Source organism: Lynx rufus, unplaced genomic scaffold, assembly GCF_022079265.1.
Source record: "Lynx rufus isolate CCGP_SWC_20201006 ecotype Redwood Valley unplaced genomic scaffold, mLynRuf1.p SCAF_7, whole genome shotgun sequence".
NCBI classification, from domain to species: Eukaryota; Metazoa; Chordata; class Mammalia; order Carnivora; family Felidae; genus Lynx; species Lynx rufus.
Window position 1 is genome coordinate 47,207,276 of NW_025814889.1, and position 20,943 is coordinate 47,228,218.

A 20,943-nucleotide genomic window follows, 5' to 3' on the forward strand; every position below is an offset into this window, starting at 1 on the left:
AACCAGGTCAAGTCTGTAAGATAAACAGCCAGTTGCACGATGTATGGTTCTTTGTTTTATTTGAAAGTGTCTTTCAAACACACTACCCACCAGGACTACTACAGGTCCTGGTGTAACTGGGGAAAACCAAATTCAATAGCATTCATGATACTCCCCAAGTTCAGAGGAGAGTTTGCCCAGCAGGGTACTTTTCAGCCATGAGGTAACACACTTGCAGATGAGGCTGGGAATTCAGGCACTAGTGTCCTCTGTCCTGAAAGCGAACAGCTTCTTCCATAATATAGATGCAGCCTTGGCCAAATGTATATTCAGCACTATGTTCCTCTCAACCCTGTTCTAAGGAGATAACGGATAATGCTATTCCACCAGTTGTGTGGGAGAGGGTCAAGAAAGCATTTGCAGCTTAGAGCACAGGCTGTGAGATGCATCCAATCTTAATGCAATCCTAAGTCCCTGGCCAAGAGCCACATGAACGGAATTTGTAACCAGCAAAGACATTTTTTTTAATTATAAGTTAATTTCTATGTGAGATGGAGCTGGTGTGTGTGAGTGACAGAGAGGTAGAGAGGAAAAGAGGAAGGCAGTGAGGGAGGGGAAAGTGAGAAAGACAAAGAGAAAGATGAATGAGAACGAGTACGGTAGGTAGAGATAAAAGGAAAGCAATATAAAAAGAGAGAGGGTACAAACGGAGTAGTAACTTCTGGTGATTGTGGAGATACACCACAAATAGAACTGGGGAAAAGAAGGGATTTAAGACAGTCCACAGGGGAAGTTGGGGGTGTGGCTGTGAACAGAGGAAAGATGAAATGAATAACAGGAAAACAGAAGGGAAAGGCAAAGGCAAACCACTTCAAGAAGTAGGTAGGAAACAAGATGTGCATTTGGAATTTAAGTGCATTATTTTGTCTCCCCAGTTTTTCACTTACAATGTGTTCTGCCGATGACAGTCTAATTCCCAATTAAGATATGCTAATGAGGCTGACCACGTCCCATAGACTCGTCATGCCTGATAAGCAGCTTATTTTCTTTTTGGGTTGGGGGGAAGGCAGTTATCTAGTCTCTCCACACCTAGCTTTCTCATTGACATTCCTTCTCCAAAGACACAAAATCACCACATATTGTTCTAACAAATATTTATTTTAGTCTAATACACTTTCAGCTCTTGTGAATTGACTACTAACTGCTCATATAAACTTCGTATTCTTCCATTGGCTTTCGGTTATTTGGATCAAAAATAAAATTCCCATAAATCTCTTTTATTAATGGGGAACATTGATGTCATTCTGGTTTATCTGTGGATAAGTGTAATTATTTCTCAGTACGGAAAGCATCTTTAGGAGGCTGCAGATATGCCTTAGAGGTAACATGGGGGGTGGGGGGGGGAAGTTGTGTCACAGAGTCAGCTGGCTGGCCTGCAAATGACAGACGATGAATATGAGCCGAATCGTGGTAATAGAATGAAAATCTGGATCGTCCTTCAAGGGATGTTAGAAAGAGCATTAGGAAGTGGCAGCAAGACCTAATGAACGTAGGCACCCGTTCCCCGAGCGTCCAAGCATCGTGAAAGGCGCTGTCTGCACGCCATCACATTTCGTAGAGGTGGAAGTCACCCTTTCCATGTGCACGTTTCTCTAGTGACAGCCCCTGCCCCATGGCTCTGCAGGAATGCCAGGGTCCTTCCTGAGGGCCGCTGGCATTCCCAGGAATTGCTTATATTCCCCAAATGTGACTGCCAAGCGCTTGCTTCCCGATTACCCCAGATTTCCTCTGCTGGGCTCATTTTCACCTCTCCGTGGTGCACCAACATCTCCAGTCCACGCCCAAATCTGGGCTCCTTCTCACCTCTCCGTGGTGCACCAATGTCTCCGGTCCAAATGTCATCACAGAGCCTTCCTGTATTTCCCAAGCTGGCGCACCCATACATAAAGATATAGAGACTAGTGGTGGTTAAGATTATGAGCGCTCTAGTCGGACTTCATGAGTTCACATTCAGACTCTGACCCCCTTAAGCACGTTACATAACCTGTCCGTACCTCAGTTTCTTTCTCTGTGAAATGGGGGTAATAATAATATTTCCTTTTATAGAGTAGCTCTGAGAATCAACGAGTTAATGATACGCGGGGCACCTAGAAGTGCGCCGGGCACATTGTAAGCCCTCCATGAATGTTAGTTATTACTAGTGAGAGGTTGTAACGGTTAAGAAACTTTACCAGAGACTTCAGGTGATAAGAAAATTACAGCTTTGGGAAGAACAATGTGACACTTGATATGAGATACTGTTGCCGCTGTAAACACTGACACAGAGCCTCTGATGGGGTGTTTTCCTCCTCAGTCCTCAGCCTCCACTGTCCTGTCGGATGGAGACATGCTCTTCCTTAGCTCATATTCCTGCCTCATCTCCCAGCCCCACCTCCCATCCTGGACCACAGTCCCTAATCTCAGTCCTGAAGAAGCCCCAGATCAGTAAACAGTACAACAATCTCTTCATTCATGGCAGACAACACTTTCACCTACACTATTTAGAAGCCTTAGGTCTTCATGGGCTCAATCCCTTCCTTCTCAGGGATTGGGCACTGAGCCTTGCATTTGCATAACCATAAATCCCACTCAAGAATTTGCCCCAACAAAACAACAGTCTCTTGCTAAAGATGAATTCTCCTGGCATTCCCAGGAAGAGGGTACAGGGCTGTGGGGAGTGGGAGCCCCTCCTGAGACCCAGGGTTCTTCCACTGGCATTAAAAATATTAAACATGTATCCTTTGACCAAGAAAAGCTTGTTGTGAGCCCATGAAGCGTGTTTGATGTTGTTGACGATCACCGCCTGGAGGAAAAACCCGAGATGTTTCAAGAAATGGTGCAGAAACGGGATGGGTGAAGAGATAAAGTTGGTGACAATGACTGTGAGAACTGTCCCTTGGAAACTGTGATAATGAAGTCGGAAATGGAAAGCAAGGATCGCATATTCATTCCATATGCTTCTCCTCACTATAAAACACACCGCCTTTATGTTCTAATCATCCTGGCCTGTATTTCCATCCCTCTGCAGAACAGTTTTCTTGAAAACCGTCAGTATGCTCCAAGTTGCTGTATCCAGTGGCTTTTCTCAACCCACGTCTTCCTCCTCAACTCCCTAGAACATTTGACATGATTGAAATTCTGTGCTCTATTGGGCCTCCTTGTCCTTTATCTCCTGATGTTCCCTGAGCCTCTGGTTCTTTCTCTCCCATTATCATGGTCTTTTCTTCCCACCCCTTTCCCCACAGTTTAGAACCTAAGGCTTTAGCCTTTCCCCCCTCCTGTTTCTTACATTTTCTCCTCCTAGCAACTTTACTCATTCCTGTAGTTTCAAGTGTAATTCCTCTACAGATGAATCCCACATTCCTGTCTTTAGCATTGACATTTCCCCATCTCTGTTTACTTTTTAAACTGCCTTCACGTTAGATAATTCAGCTGAAACCTTAAACTCAAATTCAAAATCTTCAATGTCAAAACCATTGGCATTTGTTAATCTCTCTCTCTCTCTTTTTTAAACTAGAGGTTCCACAGTCTTGCACTGATGTGGATTTAACACTTCTGAGTCAACGTTTCCAACTTTAATTTTTTAATATTTATTTATTTATTTATTTATACCATGATCCACTGTAAGAACTACATTTTATATCTCGACTGGTAAATACACACACACACACACAACTGAAACAAAGTTTCACAGGCCTGTACTTGCCTCACTATGTGTGATGCACTCCATTTTATTCTGATCTATTCCATTCTATTAAAAAAAATCTGGTTGTAACCCATTAAATTGGTGTCATGACCCACTAAGGAGATATAAATTGCAGTTTTAAAAAGAATGCTTTTAGCATTTATCAACAATAGCCAAACCATGGAGAGAGCCCAGATGTCCATCGACAGATGAATGGATAAAAAAGATGTGGTATACGTATAAATGGAATATTACTCAGCCATCAAAAAGAATGAAATCTCACCACTTACAATGATGTGGATGGAGCTGGAATATATTATGCTAAGTGAAATAAGTCAATCAGAGAAAAACAAATAACCGTATGATTTCATTCACATGTGGAACTTAAGAAACAAACAGATGAACATATGGGAAGGAGGGGAAGAGAAGAAAGGGAAACAAATCACAAGAGACTTGTAATGATAGAGAACAAACTGAGGGTTGGTGGAGGGGAGGTTGGTGGCAGATGGGCTAGATGGGTGATGGGTACCAAGGAGGGCACTTGTGATGAGCACTGGGTGTTGTATGTAAGTGATACATCACTAAAATCTACTTCTGAAACCAATATTGTACTGTATATTAACTATACTGTGTATTAACTATATTAACTTTCTCTCGTAACTCCCAAACCTAATTGGTCTTTAAGAAATGGGCTTATTTTCAAAGTGACTTGCATATTCAATCTCTTTTTTTAATTTTCTCTCTGACTTTTAAATATTATCTCCATTGGGAAACCTTCCCAGGTTTCCTCTCCTCTGGCCAATCTTATTCTCCTCTAAGCAACTCTATGTCTTTGGTTGCATCTCTTTTAATTTACTTACCCATCTGACGTATCACACACCATAATTTTCTCTTTTCTTATTTGGTTTTATTTTTTTCTTTCCTAGACCGTCACTTGACAGTAAACAATGCATTTCTATGCTTATTTATTTTCTGTGTCTTTCACTAAAATGTGACATTGAAGACTTGGTATCCTTAGCACTTAGAACTGAACTGTGCTTAGAGCATGGATCACCAATGAAACAAGGTTGGAGAGAAGAATAAATGAAGGAATGACTCCCAGCAGCAACAGGGACCAATACCTCCTCCAGAGCTAAAGAGAAGGAGATGCCCACAAGCTCTTTTTTTTTTTGTTTTAATTTTTTAATGTTTATTTATTTTTGAGAGAGAGAGAAAAAAAAAATCAGGGGAGGGGCAGAGAGAGAGGGATACAGAGAATCTGAAGCAGTCTCCAGGCTCTGAGCTGTCAGGACAGAGCCCGATGCGGCACTCCAACCCACGAACTGCGAGATCATGACCTGAGCTGAAGTTGGACACTTAACCTACTGAGCCACCCGGGCACCCCTGTTTTAATTTTTTAATTAAAAATTTTTTTAACCACTTTGGATCCTGTGCCCACCCTCATGGCCAAGGGATTGACATGAGCTGATTGATTTAATGCCTCAATTTATTGCCCAGTACTGAATCATTCCCTGTGGATGGTTCCAAACAAGCAAGGCACATCCTTGCAGGCAGGAGTGGGATCTATTCAATCCAAACCCCTGGATGTTGCCCAGTAGCAATGGGGGAGGGGTTGGAGTAGATGCTGAGATGAAGTAAGGTAAGGTCTCTGACCCTGAGGAATTCCCAGTTAAGCAGGACAGAAAGACAATGAATTCATACTGATAATCGTACCTGGGGCTGTGTATGTAGCAAGTTAACGGGTGAACTGGGATCATGACTCAGGTCTCAGAACTCTCAGTCTAACATTTTTTTTCATTGCATAGAACTGTCTCTTTCGTTGTAAGAACTGATTTCCTGATGTGTGAAATATAGCTAGTGTATGAGATGTGGCACAGCTAATAAAAATGATTACAGTTCACCTCTTGTGGAAGACTGTTTTGAACAGCCCTAATGAATCATATGAGATAAAAATAATAATCAGACCGCTTTTCAAACTATCCTGCAAAATTGTCACTGGTCTTTCTCTCCTCCTAATCACTCAGTGATGCCTCCTCCAAAAGCAGTGGGTAGTCACAGCCTGAAGAATCATGGTATAAGGTCTGTGGTTCATAATTTTAAACTATATTAAAATTCTTCCTTTTGCAGAGTAGCATTTCCTTCTCAGCCAAACTAATTTGCATGGCTTTTTGCTAATCTGCATAGCCATTGAGTTCCTTTCGAGGGGCCGGCCGGGCCGGTAGAAGGAAGGCCTAAGGCGATGTCACCTGTCCAGAGCATTGAAGAGCAGCCTGAAGCAATGCCACCAACAGGCAGATGAGAGTAATTCAGAGTCACTGACGGCAATTCCATGAGAGTCAGACAGGGCCTTAGCGATCATCCCACCCAATCTTCGCAATACAATGAGGCTCAGGGCAGTGGAATGAGTCGTCAAAGTCACACAACAGGGGGGTGTCAGAGCCAAGACCAGGTTGAGGCCAAGTCTCCTAACGTCCAGTCTTTGATCTTGACGCTGCCTTAGCAGGGACAAAGAAACTGTGTCCGTTTGGCCAAGTAGTTTGAGAAGCGACACAGTCTAACAAAGATGGGGGAAGCGATAGGACTTGAGACGTCAATTTTCACAGTTACTATTTCTGGAAGGTCATTGAACCATGTATGGCAAGTTACCTGGGTCGTAGAGTTATACCTCTGGTCTGTCCTTTCACATTCAAATGGTCTCTTACCCCTGAGAGCGCATAGGCTTAATTTTTTTTCTTTTTCATTTTGGACGGGGTGAGTTGTGGTCTCGAAGACGTGATGGAAGCTGTAGACGTTTCCCCCAGATATTTGTACCTGCATTCACAATTTCTCAAGGGCTTCATGAAATTCTTGAGTCTCATTCATGGCACAAGAACAGCACTCAGATAGCTTTAAAGAGACTGTGTGGCTCAGGGAAGCTGACAAGAGGAGATCGTGACTCATCTCAGCTGTCTCTAGGAGTCTCTTGAGGGTGGGCAAGAAGGAATGCTGCCGGCAGACTGCCTTCGGACTCAAACTGCATACATCCTGTTGGTCTTGTTTTCTGAAAATCTTGACTGATGCAGATTTTTCCCAAAGGATACTGACGTTGAAATTGTGGCACAGAGAATATGATGTCCAGAGCATGCCTTGTTTCCTGACAGGACTAGCTGTACGTGCTTCTGTCAAGGTGGCACATCAAACGTGTGCTTGTTCCAACTGGTGACTTCAACTGGTGACTGAGACTCATTGTTTTAGGGAAATATAAGCAGCTTATAGACTTTCGGAAGCTCTGGGGGTGGTCAAACAGACTAAAAAGAATAGGTTCCTAGAATCTAGTGTATGGGAGCAAAGCATAGAGTGAGCAGACCAGTCAATAAAACCGGGCTCCAGAACAGGATTGAGTACATTGACTGAACTACGCGTAGCTGCCCAAAGTTGTCACACAACCTCATGCCTCCGTGCCTTTGCACATGTTGTTCCCTCTGCCTGGCTTATCCTTATTCGTAGTGTGCATTAGTCAGGGTTCTCCAGAGAAACAGAGCCAACACAAATACCTAACAGAGATATAAATGTAAATATGTACTTAAATATAAATATATATCTACATATATAAATATAAATATATATATATATTTTTTCTCTCTCTCTCTCTACATATATATGAGAGAGAGAAAATGAGAGGGACAGAGAGAGAATAATTTATGTTAAGGAATTGACGCACATGTTATCGAAGGAGGTGGTCAAGTCCCAAAAGCGCAGGGTAAAGAGTGTTTGGTGCAGTCCAAGCCTGAAGGCCATCTGCTGGCAGGATTCTCTCTTGCTTGGGGAAGGTCAATTTTTTCTTCTATTCAAGGCTTCGCTTCACTGGACAAGGCCCAAACACATTAGGGAGGGCAATCTGCTTTGCTCAAAATCCACCGATTCAAATATCCATCTCACCTAAAATATCCTCACAGAAACATCCAGAATAATGTTTGAGCCCCTATCTGGGCACCAAGTCCCAGACAAATTGACGCATAAGATTAACCATCACACATTGTTGGCCTGGGAATCTCTCCTAATTTTTTGAGGTTCAGCCCGAACATCTTTCTTCTTCTCTGTTCTGCCACCGGACTCAGCACATTCTTGTATTTTAAACTATATTCCACAGTATGATTATGATTTGATCACATGCCTGTGGTCTCTGTTAGACATTGAGCTTTCTGAGGACAGGGACTGTGGGGACTATTGGAGATGATATTACAAGTCGATATGCTAGGCCCTACCCAATGCCTAGTATAGAGCTGCTCAGGAATAAGATGATGAATTAACGGAAGGATTCAGAAGCTAGAAATAATAGCACCATTAAATTATTTAATCTCCAAATAATGGGCTTCTTTTCTGAATATGTGTTGCATCAGAGATGCAATAGAGCTTGGTCACCTTGTCCCAAGAACACATGCACACACATACCCATATTCATTTTGACTGACCCTGGAAAGATTTGCCAAGGTTATTAGAGATGCATCCAGTGATTAGCCCTTCCTGCTTTTCTCAGGACAGAATGAAGCAGAGGGAAGAACAAGGTTTATAGCTTCAGGTAGATTTGCCTTTAACTCATGTGGACAGGCCCCTTGCTAACTGCCTGAACTTGGGTGTGATTTGTACTGTCTCAAAAACTTGTACCTTAAAAAAAAAAAAATCAATCCTATGAGAACAACAGCAATAATCCCTACAACAGTGTTAGAAAAATTAAGTGCCAAGCATGTAGTAAGTACTTAGTAAAAACTGGTCCTCCTTCTCTCCTCCTTATGTATGTTTGAAGTAATATCTAGCACATACTGCATCAACTGTTGAAAGTAACTAAGAACATGTTAATGAGTTCTAAAGGTAGTCTCGAGCTCTCTCAATGTTCTAGGATTTCCTTTTATCTTCTTTCACTTTTTGACCAAAAGAGAAAATGTAGACTGTGTAGATGGTCCCATATGAAAAGAGAGAAAGAGAGAGAGAGAGAGAGAGATGGTTGGTGTGTGTACCATTGTGTTCTTTATTGCTATTGGTAATTCCTAATCTTTTTGGGGAAACAGGCACCTTTGATGATCTTTAGAAAACTAAGGACTCTTCCCCCAGAAAAATACACATACAGGGGACACTTTGCATATAATCTCAGGGAGTTCAGGGATCCCATAGACGCCAGGTTAAGAATTCTGTCAAAATCTTCTCATCTGTTGTCTGTCTTCTGTCTCTTGCCTCACATTCCCTCTCTCTGTCTCTCTCTCTCTCTCGTCTCTATCTCTATGTCTCTGTTTCTCTATCTGTATTTTTATCTGCTTAACTAATATGTTTAAGGACTGTGGATGGATAAATGGATGAATGAATAAAAAAGTAGAGGGCAAGAAAGAGCTATGGAGATAGAATGATGGCTTCCCCCCCCCCCCCCCACACCTGGAAATTTCACTGGTGGTGGTCACCTTGGAGCTGCTGATCTACTATAAGGCAGAATGTAGTCATGGTTAAACTTATAGCTTCTGGAGCTAAACTTCTAGGTTCAAATCCTGGCTGTGTGTGACTTTGGGCAATTCTTTCTGTCTTTCAGTTTCCCTGTTTTTAAAATGGGGCTAATGATAGTGCTATCATGTCGAATTGTTGTAAGAATGAAACAAACTAAGGTAGATACGGATTTTAGAGTAATATATTTTAGTAAGTGCTCAGTAAAGTGTCAGTTGCTATTATTAATTATTTATTTAAGTTTATTTATTTGTTTTGAGAGAGAGAGAGAGAAAGAGAGAGCATTCAGGGGAGGAGCTGAGAGAGAGGCAGAGAGAGAGGGAGAGAGAGAGAATCCTAAGCAGGCTCCATGCAGCCAGACACGGGCTCAAACCCACGAACCATGAGATCATGACCTGAGCTGAAGTCAGGTGCTCACCGGACTGAGCCGCCCAGTGCTCCTTTAGTTGCTATTATTTATTTTGATGATTTAAAATCGCCAATAATATAATTACTTATATACAAAGCATGACAGTACAAATAATAAATTCAACATCGCTAAGGGGAAAACTGCAATTAAGAATTGCCCTTTCAGGGGCGCCTGGGTGGCGCAGTCGGTTAAGCGTCCGACTTCAGCCAGGTCACGATCTCGCGGTCCGTGAGTTCGAGCCCCGCGTCAGGCTCTGGGCTGATGGCTCAGAGCCTGGAGCCTGTTTCCCATTCTGTGTCTCCCTCTCTCTCTGCCCCTCCCCCGTTCATGCTCTGTCTCTCTCTGTCCCAAAAATAAATAAACGTTGAAAAAAAAAAAAATTTAAAAAAAAAAAAAAAAAGAATTGCCCTTTCAGACAGAAAGAACTTCCCTTCCTTTAAGGTGATTTACTCTCATGTAGGAATTGTGGGCTAACAGGGTAGCTAGGATACCATCCTGCACTTTTTCCCTGAGACCCAAAGAGAAGTGAGATCCATTGTCCATAAAATGTTTTTTCTAGGGGCGCTTGGGTGGTTTAGTCAGTTAAGCATCCAACTCTTGATTTTGGCTCAGGTCACCATCTCGTGGTTTGTGAGTTCAAGCCCCACATCAGGATCTGCACCGACAGTGCAGAGCTTGCTTGGGGTTCCCTCCCTCCCTCCCTACCCCTCTCCCCCCCGCCTCTCTCAAAATAAATAAACTTCAAAAAAATTTTTTAAAAAGATGTTTTTCTATCGTGGCAAGTTCTGTTAGGAGAGGAAGAGCCCAAATCTACTTCCAGACATCGCTAGGAGGGGTAATGTCCTTTTGTCTCTTCGTTAGGAAAGGTCTCTAGACCAGTAATTATGTTTATACCAATGCAAAAAGATATACCATTATATCAAATTCTAAAGCTGACACTTTCCCATGAGAAGTTGCTTAAGAGAAAAAAAAAAAGAAAAAAGAAATGTAAATGTGCAGTCATCACTGTTAACACTTCACATTTTTAAGGTAAAAGACTGCCTAAAATGGAATTTATTTCCCTAATTTATAGGTCTTGTTTACATTTGGCCCTTCATTCTTCTCTTACAATGTGTATCTCCTTGCTTTAAAAAAAATTTTTTTTTAATGTTTATTTATTTTTGAGAGAGAGACAGAGCATGAGCTGGGGAGGGGTAGAGAGAGGGAGACACAGAATCCAAAGCAGGCTACAGGCTTTGAGGTGTCAGCACAGAGCGGGACGTGGGGCTCAAACCCACAAACTGCGAGGTCATGACCTGAGCTGAAGCCGGGCGCTTAACTGACTGAGCCACCCAGGGGCCCCTCTCCTTGCTCTTTGCTTTTTAAAAGGAAAATATGGGGGCACCTGGGTGGCTCAGTCAGTTAAGCGTCCCACTCTTAGTTTCAGCTTAGGTCATGAGCTCATGGTTTGTGAGTTCAAGCCCCACATCAGGCTCCCTGCTAATAGTGCAGAGCCTGCTTGGGATTCTCTCTCTCTCTCTCTCTCTCTCTCTCTCTGCCCCTCCCCTGCTCTCTCTTTCTCTCTCTCTCTCTCTCAAAATAAATAAACTTTAAAAAAATTTTAAAAAGGAAAATATTAACTATTGCAGAACTGCAACAGAACTCTTCAGTTAATGCAGCGTTACCAGGAGGTTAAGGACCGTTCACCCTAGGCGGGCTCCTGGAGTACATGCAACCCCTTCTCCTGGAAGGGGAAGGTGCAACTGAGTCTGCGTCCAGAAGGTGGCGCTGTCTGCAAAGCCCGTCTGGGAGGGAGGGGTCGCCAGCCTGGGGCAGTCAGGGCAGCTGCAGGCAGCCCGCAGACGCTAGGAAAGAAGAGAAAGGAGGTAGGGGGAGGTGTGGAGGGAGGGCAGAGCGGTGGCAGTGGTCGTTTTTCCTAACGTTCCAGAGCTATGAACTGTCAATTTTGAAGGGCGTGTAATTGAATTCTAATTGTAACTGAAGTGGGAGGAGATGCCTGCCTTAAGTCGAAAGACTCTGACAGGTCTGGGAATATCTGAAATTCCCAAGTCTCCTGGTGATCTATTTGCAGGAGAGTCAAGGCTCTCCTGACATGAAGTCAGCCTAAGGGGAGAGGGAGCAGGTTCTGAGCTGGACCAGTAACAGCGTGGTCCTGGATCACTAAGGGCGAATTGTGCTCCTGAGTCCTGAAGGGGAGTCTGCATCTTGCAAGGAAAGAGGAATCGTGCAAACACCTAAGAGATGGTGTACTCAAAACCCTAGGCACCAAGGTACAAGCCACAAAACCCTGGGCGTCTCCTGGCACGATGTGCCGCCAGTGGTGGCCCACCAGGCATTGTGCTGTGACTGGGGTGGTAGGGACGTTGCCAGCGATGCTCCTAGCCGCCATGCTCCCAGAACTTACTTTTTGCCTGGCCCTGTGCCAAGTGCTTTAAAGTCTTCTCTCATTTCGGTTTCAAAATAAATCGAGAAGGTAGATTCTATTTGCAGTCTCATTTTACAGAAGAGGACACCGAGGTGGACTTCACTTGTGGAGATGACAGAGACTGGGTTTGCAGCAGGCTGGGCCCGGCCCAAGCACAGGGCTCATGCTACTCTTCCCCTTGGCGCCCGTCTGAGCTTCCTGAGGGTGACAGGACTTGCCCACAGGACGCGCCCAGAGGAAAGATGGGGTCGTGGTGGAGGGCTCAAAGCAGTGCTGACCGACCGGCATTGTCTTGAGGTCTTCGCGGTGCTCTTGGACTTGAGCCAGGCCTTGAAGGCTTGGATTTGGGAAAGGACGTTCAGACAGGGGCCTAGCGGGAAGAGGGGGTGAGGGCAGGAGAGGGGGAGGCGTGATCAGGGGCAGTGAGAGGCCAGTGTGACCAGGTGAGGGGGAGGGGGTGAAGCCTGTATGGCAAGAGTGGGCTGGGGCTGATGTTGGATGCCATGGACCCACACTGAGAAGGGTGAGGTGGGCCCAGCCTCCCTGTGGCCCCAGAGACCTTTGGGGATTGTCTTTGGTCTGTGGCCTCAGTCCCCAAGCTTCGAGTTCTTGGTGCTTGTCAGAAGCCATGGATTTTTTATGGGTCCTGGTCCACCCCCATGAAGCTGGCATCAGAAATAATTTTTTTTTTTTTTTCCGGAAGAAAGTTGAAGAGAAAATAACTTTATTGTCAGTTCTCACTTATCTGTGAGGAAATAAGGGCAACTGAAATCTACAGATTTCAATAGCTAGTGGTTTTGCCTTGTTTGGCAACTCATGTGTCGCCGTGGCTTCCGGAAAACAGCAAAATCGAGTTGTCAGATTTTCACGTTTACTCCTTCACGTCCTCCGTCTGAAGTGCTAAGAAGCAGGGAAGTGGCCCAAGTGTGGACAGCAGGAGGGAGAGGAAGGGAAAGCAGGTGTCTGGGTCCATGAATGTCCGCTTATGTGTTCAGTTCCCGAGAAACCCAGAACGGAGCACTGGGCTGTGTGCGTGCCAGCGCTGCTGTGGCTGACTGCTGGGTGGGAACCTGGACATGGGGTGGGGGACATAGTAGCTGCACACGTCACCGAAGTTCAGAGGTCAAGGGCATCCCACACAAAAGCTACACGTCCTAAGAAGTTTGACAAAATCCCCTGTTGAGGAAGCTTACCCGGGGATCAAAGGCACCAAACTGGGGTGAGCTGACCCGAGCACTCGCTAGCAGGGTGAAAGAATTCAGGTGACGTCTCCATGTACCTCATCATTTCTCTTCTGTTCCCCTGGAGAATGGCTTTGTGTGGTAAATATTTATGTGATATCTGAATTATTGGTGATGTCATACATGCCCTTGTATCTGAGAACATACTGTGATTTAGAACTAAAACTCTTTATCATCCCCACTTCTGCTAAGTAGGATCTCCTCCTGATGCAGGACCTTGGGAGGAACATTTGGATCCGAGAGAAAGAGGCCTGGTGTGTAATCTCAAGAGCAACCCTCCTTTCTCTTGTAAGCAAGGGCAATGGGTCTGGGCCGAATCAGGAGGTTGTAAGTGGGGGTCCTGGGGCAGGGGGCTGGAGGTCAGGTGTTTTCTACCTTTTCTTGGCAGTAGGAACAGACAGAGCTTACCACAGACTGCAGGCAGCTGCCCCAGGGCAGCCGGAGCATGTGGAGGAAGTTGGTGGGAGGAAGATAGGCAGGGATAGCATGGGTTCTGTGTGGCTGCAACCTCTTCTCAAACCTCTGTCTACTGTTCTGATAGAGCTGCCCGGAGAGAAGGCGCCATGACAGCTCCTTTCCCTCGTGTAGCACGACGCCCATTCTTCTGCGGCCTGTGACGTCTCATCCCTGCCCCCTGCCACCCCGGCCTCTTGCCGCCCAAGAGCCCCAGAGCAATGCCCAGCCATTGCTGCTTCATGTCACGCCAGGACCCTGGAGCGTCATCCTCAGAGGACTCCAGATCCTGATGGGGCTATCCACGGGCTGGATGTCTGGGCCACATGTCATGGTGCCTGAAAGCCCAGGAAGGAGGGGGCACGTGTAGAGGAGAGCATCCTTGGGGGCAGGTATCCACTGAGACGCCTCCCACATTCGGCAGCATCTCATCTTTTATGGGATATGGACGACTATGGTAATGGTGGAGAGACAGAGTTGGGCAGGAAATCGGAATGCTGTTATAATATGGAGAGGGGACTTCTGCGTATAAATTTTGGGCAAGTTTCCTCCTGTGAGAGCTCTCCAGTTACTGTGTTAACCTACTCTTAATGCAAAATACCTCCCCCACCCCGGGATTCTGGAAGCAGACATTATCTCTGACCACGACCCTGCTGACCCCAGGGAGACTCGGCCCTCGATTGGCTAGATGGGAAGCCTGTTTTGGTGCTATGTTTCTGGAAAAGCTGGACTTGAAAATGCTGCAGGTATTTACTGGGCTGGCAAGAAGCTTAATGTTTGTCTCTGGTTCCACGTCAGGGGTGTTATTTGGCCACTAATGATACAGTCTTGGAAACGTCATATCACCACCCTGACCTCAGTTTCTTCATCCGAGAAAAGAGATAATGTCAAAGGTTATTATTCACCTTGAATAGGCTTTTATTCTAAGTCTCGGAACAGACAACTTAACATTTTTATTTCCTTATCCACAAGTGGGGATAATAATACCCACCCTTACCTTCGAATCTATATGAAAACCCTCAGACCTCTGGGGAGGAAAAGCATTATTTAAGCCCAGAGTAGAATTATTATTCTATTCTATTTGCTCTCTCCTAGTCATTCATCACTGCCGTGCTGTACAATTATGCCCTGGGGTGAGTTATGTGAACAAACAGTCACACTGGGCAAGTTTCTTGAGTGATGGGACATTCGGATTGTGCTCTGTGGAAAAGACACCAAAATCTTTTATTTAGTTATTTTAGGTGGAGCGTGCTATCTAGTTAGTACACAGGCCCAAACTGGAATACATTGCTACCTCTAGAATGTAATATTGGTGGTTATTTCTCCTTTCCAGTGTTGTCTTGCCTTTGAATTTCTGTGGGCATCGTTTGGACCAGTTCTGACCTGGGAAAACACAGCATGAGTCCTCTTTGGCTCCCAGCAAGACCCTGATAATGCCGAAAACTTTGATGCTACCTGGGGTTTGGAGTGGAACCCGGGTCCCCATGCTTCGAAAATCTGCATAGCCAAATGTGCATAAGTAAAGGCATACCTCACCTAGCAAAACAAACACGCACAGGCTTATAATTGCTTTTGTATTTTCTCATTGTAACCACCAGAGGCCTCCCAAATTGTGGTCGATTTTAATGTCAGTGGAAATCTACTGGGAATTAACAAAAAAAAAATCATTTTAAAATTGAATAGAATGCCTACAAAAGTTCAAAGTCTGTTACCTTGTTCATTCAACATCGCTATTCATGCAAAATGTCATGCAAATCAGGCCTTATTTACTGAGTACTTTGCTTCAGTAACCAAAAAAATGCTAAGAAAAAATGGCTTATGTTTAGCCATCTATTTTTCCAAAAATAGGACAGCAATTAAAGTAGTACCACATGATGTGACTGATGATATCAGTGCAGGAAAAGAACACCATCTCGGTGGCTGATGCTCAGGGCTGAGCATCTGTCCTTCATCAGGGGCTGGGCAGTGTGTCCAGAAGAGAAGTCCTGGGGCCCCAGGGCCATGAGCAATGTGGATGCCATGCCGGGCACAGAATGATGAAAATATCCTTTGTGAGTAAGCATGATAACTGTGCCTTCCAACAGGGGACTTCAGAGACCCTTTGGGAATCTGATTTCACCTCTATGATGCTCAGTTTCTTCTTGTATAAAAGTGAGAGGTTTGGGCTAGGTGATTTCTAAGTCCTTAAAGGTATATTATTGTCTTCTAAACCATTTAGGACCACTTACTGTGGATCTGTTATACATGATTGCAACACAAAGTGCTTTGCAAACGTTTTCTTATTTAACTCCCATGGCCAGTAAGAATAGCCAGCTTTAATTTACAGATGGTGGAATTAAGCTCAAAGAAGTAAGGTCACTCACCAGTGATCATACAGGTCGTAAGTGACAAAGGCAGAATGCACTCAGATCCGTTTGATTCCTAAATTTCTCACTGTCTACGCCTTTCATGCATTCCTGGACAGAGAGTATCAACTCAGTTAACCCACATAATTTAACTCCTGAGGTGCAGCATTCATTGCTGGTTGCTGTATCAGTTAAGAATGGTACTGGTGGTAAGCCACAGATCAGACAAATACAGACTTACACGTACACAAGTTCATTCTCTCACATAAGTGTGGAGATAGGTTGTCTAGGGAAGGTCTGATGGTCATGGAATCACCAGTCACCTAAGCTCCTGTCTTTCTGCTCTACTGTATTCTAGGATGTGGATTCCATCCTCTAGGTGGACTTATGATCCAAAATGGCCGATGGAGATCCAACCATCGCATTTGGGTTGTAGGCTGGAAGAAGGAGGAAAGCGGAATATGGTTGGCAGGTCTCCAAGTTGAGTTAGCTACATGAAAGCAACATTTCAGAAGTTCCATACAGCCCCTCTGCTTATATCTCAGCAACTAGAATTTAATGACATGGCCATGCATAGGGGTGAAAATGGAAAGCTGACGAATGTAGTCTTTATTCTGGATAGCAAACTGCCCAATTAAATACCAGGGCTTATGGTGTTAAGGAAGAAGAGGGAAATGAGTACTGGAAATCAAATAGCTGTCTTTGCCACAACTATCATCTGCATAGTTACTTCTAGCTCTTTTCTGGTTTTGGAGTCCTGATTTTGTTCAGGTTTCTGCCTCTCCCCAAGTTTCTATGTTAATCCTGAATGATTAGAGCAAGCCATGGTGGTATCACTCCCCTCCCTGTGACTGGTTGTGATTAGGCATATAAACAAGTTCTGGACAATGAGATATGAAAGGACTTCTGAAAAAGGGTTTTGTGGGGTTTTTTTTCCTCTTAAAAAAGCAGTGCATCAGAAAAGACTGACTTTTTCTTCTACTAGACATTGTAGTGTCTGATAATGACACCTGGAAATAAAGCAGCCATTTTATAACACTCTGGAAAACGTACTTCTGAGAACAAAGCTGTCCCCAGAGAATGGTAGAAGGGAGACATAGGAAGAAGCTGGGTTTTGGGGGATGAACTGACTGACTCTGGAGCTGGCCTACTTCTGGACTTCTTATGAAATACATTTTCATATTGTTTAAGTATGTTGAATTGGTACTTTCTTAGTTGCAGCCAAAGGCATGCTGACTGATATGCAGGAGAAAGAAAGAAAGAGACCCATTCCCTTATGCCCTCAGGATGGCAAACTGGATACAATCTATGCCTGTCTTTGGACTGAATCCCTGTGTTATTCCATTTCTTATAAGAGGTACCTTTGTTTTTTACTTGCCACGGAGAAGATACCTTTCTGTAGAGTATTTAAAAGGCTCTGTGTAGAGGCACTTGTACCCCAATGTTTATAGCAGCACTTTCAACAATAGCTAAATTATGGAAAGAGCCGAAATGTCCATCAACTGATGAATGGATAAAGAAATTGTGGTTTATATACACAATGGAGTACTACATGGCAATGAGAAAGAATGAAATATGCCCTTTGGAGCAACGTGGATAGAACTGGAGAGTGTTACGCTAAGTGAAATAAGTCATACAGAGAAAGACAGATACCATATGTTTTCACTCTTATGTGGATCCTGAGAAACTTAGCAGAAGACCATGGGGGAGGGGAAGGAAAAAAAAAAGTTAGAGAGGGAGAGAGCCAAACCATAAGAGACTCTTAAAAACTGAGAATAAACTGAGGGTTGATGGGGGGTGGGAGGGAGGGGAAAGTGGGTGATAGGCATTGAGGAGGGCACCTGTTGGGATGAGCACTGGGTGTTGTATGGAAACCAATTTGACAATAAATTTCATATTAAAAAAATAAAAAAAAAAGGCTCTGGGTAAAATGAGAATATTTTAGGATTAGAAGAGACTTAACTCCCACTCAGGGCTCAAAGAGAGTCAGCAATTTCTCCATGGTGCTCGGGTCTGAAATGCAAGGTCTGAAATGTTGTGGGTCTGTCTCAGTCACATTTAGAACTCTTCCAAAGAGATGGCCCCTGTGGCCTTGCCTTTCTGCCCCTTCCATATGACCCCTCTAGGCTCCAGGCTCCAGGGCTGGCCACGTTGAGAATGATGACTTAAAACTGTAGGCAGGAGGTAATTTTCACTTTTAGCTGTTGCCAACTGCATCAGCCATGGCTGTCACCCTTCCTGTCTACCTCCTCTTGCCAAATCATTAAGATGGCCATGTCTCTTTCCCTTGAAATCAGACCCCAAAGGGTTTCCGTGCACTCAAGTCCCATCTGCGCTTCATTCCAGACCATATCATGTCACAATTATTCCCAATCATGTTTCATTTGGCCAGCCAGCATGCACCTGACTGGGAGAAATTCCCCCAGTGAGAGTCAGAAGTGTGTGCAGCTGTCCAGGGCGATAGGGGAGACACTCTGGGACCTAAGTGACAGGCTCAATCATATTATATGGATATTCTCCAAGAGAAGCAATGTGACAGTGATGGGCTCAGAAGCCCATCCTAGCCAACCTAGCCAGCTAGCCAACCTAGCTCAGCTGCCTACTGACAGGCTATTTAAATTCTCTGTGCCTCAGTTTCCTCACCTATAAGTTGAATGTAATAATATCTTTATTATGGAGTTTTAGTAAATACTAAAGGATATAATATATTCAAAGTACTTAGACTCTCAATAAGCTATTTAAAGAGTATCTAGAAGGCATTCAATAAACTGCGGATTAAACATAAGCTTTTGTCATGGAATTACAATACATTTAGGCTTCAACTCATGCCTTGTTTTTTTTTTTTTTTTTTTCTGAGTTAATGGTCTTTGCTCTTCTGTTCCCTTGCCCCCAGAAAAGAGGTTAAGTGTCCCTCCTGTCCATTCAGAAAGCCTCATAGTTGAAGGGAACTTGGAAGTCTCTATCCTGATTTGCTTGGTCCTGGCCTCTTACTCTTACTGAGCAAACAGGATTAAGACAAAGGAAGTCAATCCAACAGATAAAGCCTGAGTTGCCATTACGCTGAGAGTTACTGTCATCCTGTCAGAAAAAAAAATATGTCCCGAGAGACTCTTAAGGCATTAGAAATAACACCCTGTTAAGGGCTTATGGTGGAGGTCAGCCTGGCTCTGACCTGTCCTATCTCTGCCTATCCAGGCCATTCTGGGTCTTCTTCAGTTGGGGTTGCTCACTTGTCTCTGAGGTCCCCTCTAGAGGGGACTTTTCAGAGGCTGGACAATTCTAGAGAGAAGGCAGCTCTGGGTATTGCCTTCATCACCCTGAGACAGCGATGGAATCAAAGGGATGAGCTGGGGTGAATTACAGAAACCTATCCCTTTGGCTCTGTCTAATGAGAGCTCTATCTTCTGATGGGATGACCAACTTTATGGGATCTTAAGAATGTAATATTATCTTTGGTGTTTTACCATCCCCCCTGGAGGTGGGGTGAGGGGAACTGAAGCCCTTAAGTTCTCCCAGGAGACTCTTGGGTTTGATCAACAATGACCTCATAATAGCTGGTAAATCTGGTTAATTGGATTAGTGTCCTCCATTTAATTGCAGTGGCCACATTACCTTCCTGTTCAAACACAGCCATATCGTTCACCTCTGGCTATTAGTTTCTTGTCTGTACTGATGACTTAGGGACACAGACTCCACTGTGGTGAGCATGATGTCTGCATCAGCACAAGCAATTCTCAAATAAACCCCACCATAATTCCGGGAATGCCTTTTATGTCTTCTGACAGAAAAGAGGAAATGGCACATGAAAAAAAAGTCAAAAAGATTCTTAAGGGGAACATTTACTATTTTAAGATCTGAGTAGCAGGAAGATATTTTATGATAAAGTTAGGCAGTCCTCCTATCATGGGGACACTTGAAAAATTCTCATTAGGCACTTGTTCCAGAGATTGGCTTGAATGCATGGAAGAAAATCTGCTGGGGCAGAGATGTCGCTGCAGTGTCAAGGGGCCAGCCCCTGAAGACTTCTGGAAGTCTCTGTCCTTTTTTGGCCATCTGGTCTTAAGTTGGTGAAGGATACAGAAGGGTGTCTTTAGAAGCATGGCTCGGGGAGGCTCTTGTGACACAACTGGCTGCCTCCAATTTTCCCCCAGAGATATTCAAATGGCTCTGGATGGCACTGACTTTACCCTGCATCTGCAAGAGCCCTCTTGTCCTCCAACCTCCACACTTCCATTTAGGACAGTAGATGGCAGGCTGGTTAGACTTGGATTTCCCATCCTCTGCACGCACACACCCTCAGTTCCTTTGTTCTTTGTCTTATTTTTCTCCCAGTGTGTGTTCATTAATGTAGCTCCTTCCTTTTACCTTCATTGTCTCTTTACTTCTCTACTGGATTCTTTATGCTCCAGTTGTCAGCATTTTCTGGCCTCTTCCTCTCATCCTTATCCTCCAACCCTCCCTTTCCTCTCTCAAGCTTGCCTTTTCCTCTGTTTTCTACCCATTGTTTTATTCTTTATTCTTTCTCCCTTGCTATTGTCCTACTTTCTCCATTCTGTTGTCTTTCTTCTTCTCTACAAAGCATTCTCTGAACACATTTTAAGACAGATGTTAGTGGTCTGATAAATACCAGAACTTGACACAGATATATTTTACCGAGAAACCCTTGCCCTCCCCATCCATCTTTAGGTGCCATGGCAGCTCACAAGCCCATGTCCCATGTTGTAATTCACCAGGCATATATTTAATGTGTGACTTTAGTCCAGACTAAAATTGGTTTTTCACTTTTCTGAAGTGAATCTATTAATTTTTGAAAGTTTATTTATTTATTTTGAGGGGGGGGGAGAGACAGAGAGAGAGAGAGAGTGCAAGCAGGGGAGGGGCAGAGAGAGAAGGAAAGAGAG